Source organism: Pongo abelii, chromosome 13 (assembly GCF_028885655.2).
Source record: "Pongo abelii isolate AG06213 chromosome 13, NHGRI_mPonAbe1-v2.0_pri, whole genome shotgun sequence".
NCBI lineage: Eukaryota > Metazoa > Chordata > Mammalia > Primates > Hominidae > Pongo > Pongo abelii.
In genome coordinates, this window is record NC_071998.2 from 84,985,303 (window position 1) to 84,999,626 (window position 14,324).

The 14,324-nt window shown below is 39.8% G+C and overlaps 1 protein-coding gene across 7 annotated transcripts in view; it reads left to right on the forward strand.

Moving 5' to 3' along the window:
• The window catches only part of PTPDC1 (protein tyrosine phosphatase domain containing 1), a 73,629-nt gene that overhangs the window by 34,758 nt on the left and 24,547 nt on the right, over positions 1–14,324 (forward strand). The gene's annotated exons all lie outside the window — the stretch shown is intronic.

Here is a 14,324-nt window from a genome sequence, read left to right on the forward strand (position 1 = left end):
CAAGCTGGCGTTTAATGAAAGTAGCTATATGAATGGACACAAAACAAAAGGCTCTCTTCTTCATATTCGAATCCCAAGTTGCAGGTATTACTTACTGCCTTACCATCTTGGCCTGTTAGAATTCCTTTTCAAAATCCTGAATAATGGCCTTGGCCTTTTAAGAAGGAGTATTGCAAACAGTGTTTGTCTCCTGCATAATTATCATCAGCTGAGATTATGCATTTGTTCCTATCATCAAAGGCCTACTTATGAATCAAACTTTAATTTTGTTCTCCTTTCATTAGTTGTAAGTGCCACTTAGCACATCCAGAAGCACTCCAGCCCTACTTCTCCCAGTGTGTTTTCTCCCATGCCGTTTTGCTTTTTATATGACACCCCAGTCAAGGACAGGTGTCGTGACTTGAACTCTTACTACCACCTTTGCCCTTTACTCTTCCTGACCATCACAAGCTCTGAGCTGGGAGCCTCCCTGCTTCTGCTTTGATATTGCTGGTCTTGCTGCCACCACCGGCAGTTAGCCAAGGGAGATGTTAAGTAATTTCTCTTGGCAGTACCACTTGTAGTATTTTCTAACTGCCCCCTTGGGGCTTTGCCCACATTCACTTTAGTCCAACTGTATAGAGAACTTTGAAGGATTTCTCCCCTAAGTATGGATTAGATGATAGGAAGAAGAGTAAAGGAGTAAGGGTCTAACTAAAGGTATTGAGTTCAACACTTGATAGGAACAAGTCAGTTCTGTTGTGTTCTTGCTGGAATCTGACCACTCCACCAGGGGGCGTTCTCTCTCATCAAGAAAACCATTGTTTCCCACTTCTCATTACTACTACTAGTTACTACTGGTAACTACCATTTGTGGACAGCTTCTAGGTGCCAGACTTAATGTGTTAGTTTCCCTGGTCTTAGAAAGAAGTACTGTCTAAAACAAACGCAAGAATGATGTCTAGTGGCTGCTTCCCTTCTAGAATAATGTTTCTTTCCCCCTGAGTAACTCTTCAGCTAACAAGTCTGAGTCAGACGAACCTTTTTCCCTTTTCTTTCTTCTGTTATAAATGTTACCTCTTAGTTGGTGTTTCTCAATGGCAATTCTGTTGGCTTTGGGGGTGGGACAACTCTTTGTTGTACTGGAGAGCTCTGAGCACCTAAGACATATAGCATCTCTGACCCCTCCCACTAAATCCAGTAGCATCCCCAGGTTCCAGTGACAATGAAAAAACCCGGCATATTTCCAAACACCTCCAGGAAGGTTGTACCACCTCTATTGTGATCCACTAGGTATGCTGATTTTTACCTTTCCAAAAAACATTTTTTAATTAAAATTTTCCTCTTAGTATAAATGCAGCTAATTTTTAATTAGGAAAAAATCTAGACAAATAACATCTGCTTTATAGCTAATTTTATTAAAGCATATTTCATCTATAAAGATAGTTATACTTTATTATGTTTGTAGATGGGAAGTATTTTTTAAAATGTTATATAATGATTCATGGGAAAATTTAATTGGGGGGATACATAAATAAAGTATTTATTTTTAAAGGAAAACAGAAAACTTATCAAGAAGTAGCTGTGGAGTGAGACAGACCTAGAGTTAAATCTTGATTCTACTACTTAAAAAAAAAATTATTTTTTTTAATTTTTGAGATGGAGTCTCACTCTGTTGCCTAGGCTGGAGGGCAGTGATACAATCTTGGCTCACTGCAGCCTCGGCCTCTCAGGTTCAAGAGATTCTCCTGGCTCAGCCTCCTGAGTAGCTGGGATCACAGGTGCATGCCACCACGCCCGGCTCATTTTTGTATTTTTAATAGAGATGGGGTTTCACCATGTTGGCCAGGCTGGTTTTGAACTCCTGACCTCAAATGACCCGCCTGCCTCAGCCTCCCAAACTGCTGCGATTACAGAAGTGAGCCACCATGCCCGGCCTTAAAAAAATTAAAAAATAAAAAATAAAAAAACTTTTATTACAGAAAATTTCAAACACAAAAGTATACAGAATAAAATAAAGATCCCCATATTTGTATCATCCCCCATGTCTGCATCATCCCTCAAATATGTACCATAACCCAGCTTTAACAATCTCAGCCACTCACTTCTCTCAGTTCCCTGCATCCGTATTACTTTGAAGCAAACTCAAGGCATCGCGTCATTTTGTTAAATAACCACATCGTTGGCTGGGCACGGTAGCTCACGCCTGTAATCTCAGCACTTTGGGAGGCTGAGGTGGGTGGATCATAAGATCAGGAGTTCGAGACCAGCCTGGCCAATATGGTGAAACCCCATCTCTACTAAAAATACAAAAAAATTAGCCAAGCGTGGTGGCATATGCCTGTAATCCCAGCTACTCGAGACGCTGAGGCAGGAGAATTGCTTGAACCTGGGAGGTAGAGGTTGCAGGGAGCCAAGATCATGCCACTGCATTCCAGCCTGGGTGACACAGTGAGACTCCATCTCAAAAATAATAATAATAATAATAATAATAATAAACCACATTATTACTACCATACCTCAAATAATCAACAGTATTTACTTGATATCATCAAATATCTAAACAGTGTTCAATTTTCTAGTTGTCTTATAGATATACCATAGCTATAATTATACATATATGTATCGTGTGTGTATAATTTGTTTGAATTGGGATCCAAAAAAAGTCAATACATTGTAATTGGTTGCTATTTAGCTTCAATCTCTTTTCCTTTTTGTCTCCCAGGCTGGAGTGCAGTGGCACCATCTCAGCTCCCTGTAACCTCTGCCTCCCAAGTTCAAGCAATTCTCATGTTTCAGCCTCCCGAGTAGCTGGGATTACAGGCATGCGCCACCATGCCTGGCTAATTTTTGTTTTCTTAGTAGAGACAGGGTTTAGCCATGTTGGCCAGGCTGGTCTCAAACTCCTGGCCTCAAGTGATCCACCTACCACAGCCTCTGAAAGTGTTAGGATTACAGGTGTGAGCTACCGTGCCTGGCTTTCAATCTCTTTTAAACTTGGGCTTCCCTCTGTCTCTTTTTCCTTACAGTTTATTTGTTGGAGAAAACAGGTTTTTTTGCTGTGTGGAGTTTGCCACAACCTGTATTTTGCTGATAATATCGACATGATATTTTCTATAAATTGGTAGATAGATGTAGAGTCTAGTCAGATTTTTTTTAATTAGCAAGACTGTTTCATGGGCAGTGCTATATTCCTCCCTCAGGATGCCCAAGCTGTATGATTGTCTTGCTTTTTGTGATGTTAATTTTTTTATTTTGAAATAATTTCAAACTTACAGTAAAGGTACAAGAAAAGCACACAAAAGAACTCCTACATTCTTTTCACCCAGAGACCCCCATTCAAGTTTTGTCAGCAGTCCCAATAATATCCTTTAATAGGAAAATGATTCTGGTAACGTTTTTTAAATCCCTTTCAAAGGCCCTAGTCACTCCTTTCTTGACCTTTATGACCTTAACATTTTTTAAGATTATAGACTATTTTTTTTTTGTAACATGTTCCTCAGTTTGGGTTTGTCTGCTGTTTCCTCATGATAAGACTGAGATTCTGCATTTTTGGTAGAAGGGTCACAGATAATACAAGACGTCGTTTTGCCCCGTCATTGGTTATGTTTAGTTTGATCACATCAGTAAAGTGATGTCTGCCAAAGTTTATCCATTGTAAATTATTCTTTCTCCCCTCCCTCATAGTTAATATTTTAAGGAGAGATGCTTTCAGACTACGTAAATATCCTGTTCCACATCCAACTTTTACCTAGCAGTTTTAGCATCTATTGCTGTTTCTTGCCTGAATTAATTACTACTGTGATGGATAACTGGAGATTTTCTCCCCCTGCCCAGCCCTCTGATAACTGGAGATTTTCTGATTTCATTATCCCTTCTGTCTTTATTAGTTAGCATTCTAGTGTAAGGAAGAATTTCCTATTATTTGTTCAATTTTTTATTTATTTAGCGTGGATTCCTATTTTGTTCAGTGGATTGTAATCCTTTACTATGATTTATTTGGATGCTTCAGTTTCCCCGTATTTGGACAGTAAGAACCCCTTCAAGCTGTTTACAATGTCCATTTTATATGTCCCCACCATTCCTATATTCCTCACTTTCTGGCACAGCAAGATCTTCCAGCTCATTTTATTCTTTTCTTGCCCTGGCCCAGAAATCAGCCATTTCTTCAAGGAGCCTTGGTTCTTTTTAGTAGGAAATATAACCAAGATCTGGTATGCTCACTACTACTGGAATATCATGATTCCCAACCCCTTTTAGGGGACAAAGCTGGGAAATATGTGTTCATACATATACATATGTACCTGTCCATTTTTATGTGTACAGTCATCCCTCCTTGTACACAGGGGATTGGTTCCAGGACCCTCCCAATCCTGGTATACCAAATCCATGCATACTCAAGTCTCACAGTCTCCTCTGTGGTACCCACCCATGCTAAAGGGTTTTGCATCTTGCATATACTGTATTTTCAGTACCTTTTGGTTGATAAAAATCTGCATATAAGTGGACCAGCTCAGTTAAAACTTGTATTCAAGAGTCAACTGTATATTTATTTCTGTTTCTGTCTATATATATTGAAAACCACAAGTTCACTTTGGTACTTCCAATTCTTTTTTTTTTTTGGACAGTCTCACTCTGTTGCCCAGGGTGGAGTGCAGTGGTGCGATCTCTGCTCACTGTAACCTCCGCCTCCTGTGTTTAAGCAATTCTCCTGCCTCAGCCTCCCAAGTAGCTTGGATTACAGGCACCCGCCACTGCGCCCAGCTAATTTTTTTTAGTAGAGACGGGGTTTCACCATGTTGGCCAGGCTGGTCTTGAACTCCTGACCTCAAGTAATCTGCCTGCTTTGACCTCTCAAAGTACTGGGATTATAGGCGTGAGCCACCATGCCCGGCCAATACTTTCTTTTTTTTTTTTTTTTTTTTTTTTTTGAGACAGAGTCTCGCTCTGTCGCCCAGGCTGGAGTGCAGTGGTGCAGTCTCGGCTCATTGCAACCTCCGCCTCCCGGTTTACGCCATTCTCCTGCCTCAGCCTCCCGAGTAGCTGGGACTACAGGCACCCGCCACCACGCCTGGCTAATTTTTTGTATTTCTAGTAGAGATGGGGTTTCACCGGTTAGCCAGGATGGTCTGGATCTCCTGACCTCGTGATCTGCCTGCCTCTGCCTCCCAAAGTGCTGGGATTACAGGCATGAGCCACCACTCCCGGCCAATACTTTCAATTCTAATCCATTATTACACCATCTTTATAGCTGTTCCCATTTATAATTATGTAAGAATGAGAAACCTGGCTCTTATTATCCCCAGTATGTTTGCTTATTTACTCAGCCCTCCTTTTCCTAACCAGTTTCTCAACCCTGCCAGGCCATCACCCAACTCAGCTGTATTTTCCACACAGGGCCTGTACCCTGCCAGGCCCCACAACGTATGCCATGCACCCTACTATTTGCCTGCCTTGTGTTGCCCTGACCTTTGCTAGATGACCCTTGCTTAGGCTTTATGTATGGCTGTTTCTCTTTGATTATATATACATTTTTAATTAAAATATTGAGATAATTGTACATTCACATGCAAATATAAGAAATAATACAGAGGACTCGTATTTACCCTTTATCCAGTTTCCACCAATAGTAGCAGCTTGAAAAACTATTGTGTAATAATAATATCACAGCCAGGTTATTGACATTGTTATGGTCAAAATACAGAACAGTTCCATCAACACAGGATCCCTCCTACTTCCTTTATAGTCAAACCCACCTACCCTCCTAACTCTGGCCTGTGGCAACCACTATCTGTTCCCCAGTTCTATAATTTTGTCATCGCAAGAATGTTATGTATATAAAATCATACAGTATGTAACCTTTTAGGAGTGACTTTTTTCAGTCAGCCTAATTCCTTTGAGTTTCATCCAGGTTGTTGTGTGTACCAATAGTTGATTCCTTTTTATTGCTGAGTAGTATTCCGTGGTATGGATGTACCACAGTGTGTTTATCAGTTCATTCACTGAAGGGTATCTGGATTCTTTCCAGTTTGGGGCTATTATGAATAAAGCTGCTGTAAACATTCATGTACAGATTTTTGTGTGTAGATGAGTTTTTATTACTTTGGGATAAATACCCAAGAATTTACTTTCTAGGTCATATGATAGTTGCATGTTTGACTTTATATGAAACTGCCAAATTGTTTTCCAGAGTAATTGTACCATTTTACATTCCTACCAACAATGTACAAGTGATCAAGTTTCTCTACATCCTCACCAGCATTAGGTTTTATCAGTATTTATTTTAGCCATTAGAGCAGTTCTATAGTGGTGTCTTTTGTGGTTTTAATTTGCATTTCCTTAATGGCTAATGATGATAACCTCTTTTCATGTGCTTATCTGCCATCTGTATATTCTCCTTTTATGTATCTGTGCATGTCTTTTATCCACTAATTGTTGTTTTTTTTACTGTTGAGTTTTAAGAGTTCTTTATATACTCTAGATACTAGATCTTGCTCTGATACGTGGTTTGCAGATACATTCTCCCACTCTGTAACTTACCTTTCCATTTCTTCATATGATCTTTCTCTGAGAAAAAGTTTTTAATTCTCATGAAGTCCAATTATTCTTTTATGGATTACACTTTTGCTGTCAAGTCTTCAGAACTTTTCATCTATCCCGGTGCCCTGAAGCTATGTGAATGTGTTTGTAGATTCATTGTTGGGTTTCACTGATCTATATATCTGTCCATCCACCAATACCACCCTGTCATGAATACCGTAGTTATGTAATAGGCCTTAGTATTGGATAGAGTGATTCTTCCCACTTATCCTCTTTTTCAGGATCATCTTAGATAGGACCTGTGACTTTAAATAAGCTTATTTATGTCAGCAAAAAATATTACTGGGATTTTTATAAGAATTAAATTTGTAAATCAATTTGAGGAGATTGCCATCTTTACTTTGTTGCGTCTTCTAATTTATAATCACAATATGTTTCTCTTTTTTTATATCTTTGATTTATTTCATCAGAATTTTATAATTTTCAGCATATAGATTCATACATGTTTTAGGTTTATACTTAAGTATTTCATTTTCTTTGCGGTGATTTTAACTGGTATTGTGATTTTTTTGTTTGTTTGTTTTGAGATGGAGTTTCACTCTGTTGCCCATGATGGGAGTGCAGTGGCATGAACTCAGCTCACTGTAACCTCCACCTCCCAGGTTCAAGCAATTCTCCTGCCTCAGCCTCCTGAGTAGCTGGGATTACAGGCGCCTGCCACCACGCCCAGCTAATTTTTGTATTTTTAGCAGAGACACAGTTATGCCATGTTGCCCAGGCTGGTCTCAAACTCCTGACTTCAGGTGATCTGCCCACCTTGGCCTCGCAAAATGCTGGGATTATAGGCATGAGCCACCACACCTGGCCTAGGTATTGTGTTTTTAAATGCAGTTTCCACATGTTTTTTGTTTGTGTATAGAAATGCAATTGACTTTTGTGTGTTGATTTTATGCCTTACTACTTTGCTGAACTCACTTTCGATTCTGGGAAGTTTTTGGTGATTCCTTGGGATTTTCTTACATAAACAATCATGTCTGCAAATAAGGACAGTTCTGTTTCCTCTTTTCCAATTCATATGCTGTAATTTTTTTTTTCTTGCCTTATCATAGTAGCCTAAAACTTCTACCAAGCAGAATAGGAGTCACAAGAGCAGAGTCTTTGCCTTCTTCCTGACCATAGGGGGAAGGCATTCAGTCTTTCACCTTTCAGTATGATGTTAGCAGTAAGTTTTCCATAACAAGTTGAATTAGTTCCCCTCTATTCTTAACTTGCTGAGAGTTTTTATCATGAGTCAGTGTTGAATTTTTTTATCTAATGTTTTTTCTGTGTTAATTGATATGATCATATGATTTTTCTTCTTTAGCCTGTTGGTGTGGTGGATTATATTGATTGATTTTTTAATGTTAAACCAGCCTGTACCTATAATAAATTTCATTTGGTAGTGGTGTATAATTCTTTTTATGCATTGCTGGATTTGATTTGCTCGTATTTTGTTGAGGATTTTTTTCCTAAGTTCAGGATTGATGTGGGACTATAGTTTTCTCTTTTTGTACTCTCTTTATCTGCTTTTGGTATCAGGGTAATGTTAGCCCCATAAAAGGAGGTGGGAAATGTTCCTTCTTCTTCTATTTTCTGGAAGGCATTGTGGAAAATTGGTGCCCATTCTTCTTTAAATGTTCGGTAGCATTCTCCAGTGAGGTAATTTAAGCCAGGAGATTTCTTTTGGGGAACTTTTTGTTTATTAATTCAATTTCTTTAATTTTTATAGAACTGTTCAGGTTGTCTCATTCATCTTGGTTGAGTCTTGGTAGTTGGTAGTTGGCAGTGTTCAAGGAGTTGATCCATTTCTTCTAAGTTGTCAAATTTATGTCAACAATTTCTAATTTGTTTGTATTAGTTCCTTGTTATCCTTTAAATGGATGCCAGATCTGTAGTGATAGCTCCTGTTTCACTCCTGATGTGGGTGATTTGTGTCTTTTTTTTATTTTTGTCAGTCTTGCCAGATCTGTAGTGATAGCTGTGTTTCATTCCTGATATGGGTGATTTGTGTCTTTTTAAAATTTTTGTCAGTCTTGCTAGAGGTTTATCAATTTTATTAATTTTTTCACAGAGCCAGCTTCTTATATCACTGATTTGCACTGTTGTTTTCCATTTTTAATCTTACTGATTCGTGTTCTTATTTTTATCTGTCCAATGTTGTTTTGTGTGTGTTTTGTTCTCATTTTTCTAGTTTACTTAGGTTGAAATCTGGATTACTAATTCGAGACCTTTCCTCTCCTCTAACATAAGCATTAAGTGATAGAAATTTCTTACAAATCTCTGCTTTACCAGCATCTTATATATATTTTGATATATTTTCATTTTGATTCAGTTCTGTGTGTTTTGTAATTTCCTTTGAGACTTCCTATTTGACTCATGATTTATTTATAAGTTTGACGTTTAATTTCCAAGTCTTTGGAGTTTTTCCTGCTGTCTTTCTGTTATCGATTTCTAGTTTGATTTCATTGTGGGCAGAGAACATTCTCTGTATGATTCCAGTTATTCTAGGAATCAGTGCCAAGACACATTATAATTAAAGTCCTTATTGGAAATTTTCAGCATATCATTTATCTCCATTTTGATGTCTGTTGATTGTTTCTTCTGATTCAAGTTGTGATTTTCCTCATTCTTGGTATGACAAGTGATTTTCAACTGTATTCTGGACATTTTGGGTCCTTTTTTTTCTCGCTTGTCAGGCAGTCTTCTTCTTGAAGCATTACCCAGGAGCCAGGTGAGTGTATATGCCCAGCTCCCTGTTCAGCCTCACGGACACCACCCCAACAAAAGTCGGGTGCTTAGAAACACTGCCTCAGTCCAGATGACGAAGTGGAATTTCAGCTGTCTCACCAGTTGTGTTTGACATCTTTGTGGTGAAAGTGGGACATTGCCTTGCACTGTCATGTTGCCTTTGAGTCGGGGGGTTAAGATCAGCAACATGAGAAAAAACAAATCTGGGCCTCGCTGCCACCTAGGAAGAAGTAGAGGGCAACTCGCACTGTTTTGTTTCTGCGAGGTGTGACTGAAGCTCATTCCCGGCTGGGCCCTGTGGTCCTCAGGGGAGGAGAAGGTGGAAAGTGTAATGCCAAGCCTCCCACTCCCCACCACCTCTTTCCTCCTCATACAGGTGGAGTTGGGAGTTCAGCTCCCCACTGGACCCCATTGACACCAGGGGATTGGGAAACGGGAATGTTGACTATCCTGCTTCACACCCCTCATTCTGCTTCATTGATGGCAAATGAGTGTGGAGGCTCAGCTCACCTTGAAGCTCCCCTGTTGCTTGGGGCAGCGGCAGCAGGGACATGAATACCAACTAGCCTTTCCTCCTACTGCACTGTTCAGTCTTGTGGACGCCAATTGAATGTGGAGGTTTGTCTCCCCACTGGGCCTCACTAAGATGAAAGTTATGGGGAAAGTAGAGTGTTTACAGGCCCCCACTTGCACAGCTTTGTTCAATGTCCTTGTTGATGGATGAGAACGAAGGTTCAGGTCTCCACTGGGTCCCGCTTACGTAGAGGCAGGTGGTGAGCCTGGTATTGACTAATCCCACTTCAAACCACCCTGTTAAGACTGGTTACTGCTGGATGAGGCACAGCTCACAGATAGACCCCAATGACACCACCCTGGCAGGGGAACTGCAGCACTGCCCATTTCTATCTGATGGGGGAAATCATCTTTCTGCTCAGGTCACCACCACCACCCAGCAGGGGAATCAGAGTGCCACCTGCTTCTTCCAGTTGCGGTATGGAAAATTAGCTCCCTGATCAGCCCCAAAACCACCCAGTGGGGGAATCAGAGCACCACATGGTCCTTCTAGACACAGTAGAAGATGAGATCCATGTTTATCCCTCCGACACCACCTGATGGGAGAAGTAGATTGATTCCACTTCTGCAGAGCAGGAGTATTTGATAGATGATCAGCTCCCTCTCCATCCTCTCTGAAACTAGGGGTTGGAAGATGATATGGCGTTTTTAACTGGAGTAGCATGGGTATTGCCAAAAATATATTCAGTTGTTAGGTCACATTTTCCACAGACCTTTGACAAAGGGGGACAGGCTTTTCTTATAGCTTGTTCTGGGTTGAAGGCTTCTGCAGCACCCTATTGGGGATATATTGGAGGCAATGAAGAATCCCAGGTAGCTCACAGCTATATTGTTCCTCAAGTCCTGAGGTCCTTAGACAGTCTCTCCCTCTCAGAGTCTTTCTATGTTTATCTGTTCTATTGTGTCCAGAGTTTCTAAGACGTAAGGATGAGGAATGAGGCAACTCTACTTGGACAGAACCAGAAGTCTGCCTAGTAGCTTTTTGCTTTATTAAGGAAAGGAGAGCAGGAAGGAGGGAGAAAGGGAGAATTTCCTTTAACTTTTTTGAGGTATAATTATCAATAATTCACCCATTTAAAGTACCAATCCAGTGTTTTTAGAACATTCAAAGAGCTATGTAACCAACACCAAAGTCAGTTTTGGAAGATTATTATCACCCCAAAAAGAAACCTTGTCTTTTTTGTTTTGTTGTGTGTGTGTGTGTGTGTGTGTGTGTGTGTGTGTGGTTGTTGTTTTTTTTTTTTTTTTTTTTTGAGACGGAGTTTCGCTCTTGTTGCCCAGGCTGCAGTGCAGTGGCATGATCTTGGCTCACTGCAACCTCTGTCTCCCAGGTTCAAGCAATTCCTCTGCTTCAGCCTCTCAAGTAGCTGGGATTACAGGCGCATGCTACCGCACCTAGCTAATTTTGTATTTTTAGTGGAGACAGGGTTCACCATGTTGGTCAGGCTGGCTGGTCTCGAACTCCTGGCCTCAGGTAATCCACCTGCCTCAGCCTCCCAAAGTGCTGGGATTACAGGCGTGAGCCACTATGCCTGGCCACTTTGTACTCTTTAGCAAGCACCGGCTGCCATTTGTTCTTTCCCTCCCCACTGGCCCAAGGAGCCACCAGACTACTTTCTGTCTCTATAGATTTCATTTTTTCTGGACATTTCATATAAATGGAACCATATAAATATGTGGTCTTTTGTGATTGGCTTTTTTCACTTAGCATAATGTTTTCAAGTTTCATCCATGTTGTAGCATGCATCAGTGCTGCTTCCTTTTTATGGTTGAACAATTTTCCATTGTGTAGATATACCACATTCCATTTATCCATTCCCCTGATGGGCATTTGGACTCTTTTCACTTTTTGGCTATTATGAGTAATAATAAAACCTGAGTTTTTGTGTGGACATATGTTTTCATTTTTCTTGGGTATTTACCTAGGAGGAAAGAACTGGGTCATATGGTAACTCTGTTTAATCATTTGAGGAACTGCCAGACCGTTTTCCAAAGTGTTTGCTTCATTTTATATACCCACCAGCAGTAGATAAGGGCTCTCATTTTTTTTTACATCCCCATTGATACTTGTTATTATCGGCCATTTGATTGTAGCCATCCTAGTAGGTATGAAGTGGTATTTCATTGTGGTTTTTATATGCATTTCCCTAATGACTAGTGATGTTGAGCATCTTTTCATGTATTTATTGAAACTTTCTACATCTTTTTTGGAGAAATGCCCACTCAAATTATTTGCCCTTTTAAAATTATTGAGATATAAGTCACATACCATAAAATTGACCCTTTTAAAGTAGTCATTGGTTTTTAGTATATATTTAAGGCTGTGCAGTCATCAACACTATTTAAATCCAGACTATTTTCATCAGACCAAAAAGAAATGTTCTACCAATTAGCACTTGAGAATACAGAGTAATAAGCAAACTCAGTTTATCCTGCTACACTCTCATAACATGTTTCTGACACCAGATGTGTGGGGTTTTTTCCACACACCAAACAAGCAATAAATTCTGCAGGGGACTCCAGATGGGTGTCCTCCAATTTAATTCTGACATTATCTACCTAGAGATAGTGTCAGATCCCACAGGTTGAGGGCTCAGTCTTATAAGATTGCCTCCTACTTCTGATGCCAGTCACAAGCCCCTGCTTGTTTAACCTGTGCTTCTGACTGACTGGCTATAAATTGGGGTTCCCACACCCCTCTCTTTGGATTTCATTAATTTGCTATAGTGGCTAACAGTACTCTAGGAAACACATTTACCAATTTATTATAAAGGCTGTTACAAAGGATGGAGATGAAGAGATGCATAAGGGTGACGTATGATGGAAGAGGCACAGAGCATCCATGCTGACCCCAAGTGTGCCACCCTCCAGCAACCTCCATGTTCTCAGCTCTTTGAACCCTGTCCTTCTAAGCTTTTATTAAGGCTTCATCACATGGCATGATTGACTAAACCACTGGCCATTGTTGATCAACTTAACCTTCAGCCCTCTCCCCTCCCCAGAAGCTGGATTTGGTGCTGAAAGTCCCAACGCTGTAATCCTACCTTGGTCTTTCCAATGGCCAGCCCCCATCCTGAAGCTACGGAGGGACTGACAGCCACTAGTCAACTCATTAACATACAAAAAGATACCACCTTGGAGATTCCAAGGATTTCAGGAATTGTATGCCAAGACCAAATATATATTTCACAGTATCCCAACAGTCAGTCCCCGTTCCACTTTCACCCTAGTCCCCCTGGCAAACACTAATCTACTTTCTGTCCCTGTCAATTTGCCTCCTTGGGACATTTCATATAAATACATACTGTCTCTTGTAATTTGCTGGTGTCCTTTCTTTCACATGGATTCACATTAGTCTTGGGTAACTTGCTTTTAATCTGAAGAACCTCCTTTATATTTCTTATGCGCTGAGTCTGCTAACAACAAATTCTCTGCTTTTTGTTACCAGGGAATTCCTTTATTTCCCCTTCATTTTTGACAGAAATCTTGCTGCATGTAAGATTCTTGATTGACAGCTTAATATTTAGCACTTTGAATATGTCGTTCCTCTACTTTCTGGTCTCCATGGTTTCTGATGAGAAGTAAACTTAATCTTTTTGAGGTTTCTTTGTACACAAGGAGTCATTTTTCTATTTGAGCATTTTTACTGTGATGTGTTTTAATGTGGATCTATTTGTATGTATCCTACTTAGAGTTTTTTGAACTTCTTGGATGTGTGGATTAATGTTTTTCATCAGATTTGGGAAGCTTTAAGCCATTATTTCTAAAAGTTTTTTCTACTCCTCTCTCAACTCTCTTTCTGTTCACTTATAATAAGGTATATGTTGGTTCACTTAATGGTATTCCACATTTCTGTGAGGCTCTGTTCATTTTTTCATTTCTTATTCTCTGTGTTTTTCAGAGTGCATAATCTCTATCAGTCTATCTTCAGGTTCTCTAATTCTTCTTTCTGCCACTTCAGATCCTCTGTTGAGCTGCTTGAGTGAATTTTTCATTGTTTTTGTACTTTTTAACTTCTGACTTTCCATTTGCTTCCTTTTTATAATTCCCATCTCTTTATTGGTATTCTGTATCTGATGAAACATTGTCATCATAGCTTCTTCTACTTCTTTAAACATGGGTTCCTTTAGGACTTTGAACATAATTTGTAATGGCTGCTTTGAAGGCTTTGGTATATCAGATGCCTGGCCCCTCTAACAGATAGTGTCTATTGACTACACTTTTTTCTGTGTATAGGTCATACTTTTTTCTTTCTTTCCATGTCTCATACTTTTTGTTGAAAACTGGACATTTTAGGTAATATTTTTTAGCACCTCTAGATACTCTTCCCTCCCCGGACTTGTTTTTGTTGTTATTTGCCTGTCTATTTGATCAGAGACTTGACTAGACCATCTTAGTGATGGACTAGTCTTTTTTTCTTCATAGTTTGAAGCCTCTGATGTGAC